Here is a 1,183-nt window from a genome sequence, read left to right on the forward strand (position 1 = left end):
CTTAGTGCTGCACTATCAAGCAACACGACTCCATGGAGCCGACCGTCTACCACCTCACTTTTCGTGCCGTTCGACGGGCCTATCACCCTCTGTGGGATAATGGGCCACCTTCAAGTTGAACTTGAACTGTTTGCACCGTAAGTGGTAGATAACGGACCGGTCCAGTACACGGAATCGGACAGACGCGAGGTACGCGCCGTCCCTACGTGCTGAGCTTATCCCGTTTCGCTCGCAGCTACTCAGGGAATCCCTGTTGGTTTCTTGTCCTCCCCTTATTAATATGCTTAAATTCTGGGGGTTCTCACACATCACTTGAGGCCTACGTTGGATTTTTCCCGAATGGTAAATAGTAGCACGCACTTGTTCGCTTGTATCCAGCGGGTGGGCGTACCGCACGCGTTACACGACTCGGCCAGACGGCGGGTCCCGGCAACAGACGGCAAGCCAGGTGTTCAAGGGCTTCCGGTGCTCCCAGGTTGTCTTATAGCCGAAGTTCGAACCGTGCGACACGACACGCACCCACTGGGCCAACTGTACCGCCTTACCATTTCAGCGCCCAAGGTCCCCCGCGGAGGGGGTCCGAGCACGCCATGATGCACAGTGCGCCAAACGCGTGTGTTCAAGCCTGCGACACACTCCCGGGCGTGCTGCTCGCCCAGGCGTGCCGCTGGTACGCGGGCGTCCTGTAGTTATGGAATAGTGTGTAACAAGAATTGGTAGGCACTCAAGAATGTGTGCATCGGTCGGGTTTAAACGTCCGATGCGCCATATGCGTTCAACGTGTCGGTGTTCATGTGTCCTGCAGTTCACATTCTGACGCGCATTTAGCTGCGGTCTTCATCGATCCATGAGCCGAGTGATCCCCTGCCTAGGGTTTTGGTATGTTTAACTGTCTCCTATGTTTTCGTTATGCGCTAGGTGCATCTCTCACAACTTAAGTTCCCCGGACAGCGTAACCGTGCACCTCTCGGTTCCTTCGAAGCCGTCCAGGGTGGACAAGGATGACCATTGGTCTTCCTTCCCATTGATCGACGCGCGATGTGGGCGGCATCGGCGCGATCTTGCACAACTTTCGTTCTCTTGATTAGGTTCTCTCTCGCTCGAGGCCAGGGTTTAAATATGTTCTAGTGGGTCTTTACCTTCGCCCTTGTGTCACACACTTTACGCGTTCGATGGCTGCCAT

General features: G+C 55.1%; 2 non-coding genes across 2 annotated transcripts in view; both read right to left on the reverse strand.

Annotated features, from left to right (window-relative positions):
• The window catches only part of LOC128308109 (large subunit ribosomal RNA), a 4,157-nt gene extending 3,836 nt beyond the window's left edge, over nt 1-321 (reverse strand). The window contains exon 1 of the ribosomal RNA XR_008288059.1: nt 1-321. This exon is cut by the window's left edge and continues 3,836 nt beyond it. This is a non-coding gene — a ribosomal RNA (large subunit ribosomal RNA).
• A 397-nt stretch (nt 322-718) lies between these two features.
• Nucleotides 719-876, reverse strand: LOC128308116 (5.8S ribosomal RNA). Its single transcript, XR_008288066.1, has one exon. It is a non-coding gene; the product is annotated as a 5.8S ribosomal RNA (ribosomal RNA).
• Nucleotides 877-1,183: the final 307 nt, after the last annotated feature.

This window comes from Anopheles moucheti (assembly GCF_943734755.1).
Source record: "Anopheles moucheti chromosome X unlocalized genomic scaffold, idAnoMoucSN_F20_07 X_unloc_23, whole genome shotgun sequence".
NCBI lineage: Eukaryota > Metazoa > Arthropoda > Insecta > Diptera > Culicidae > Anopheles > Anopheles moucheti.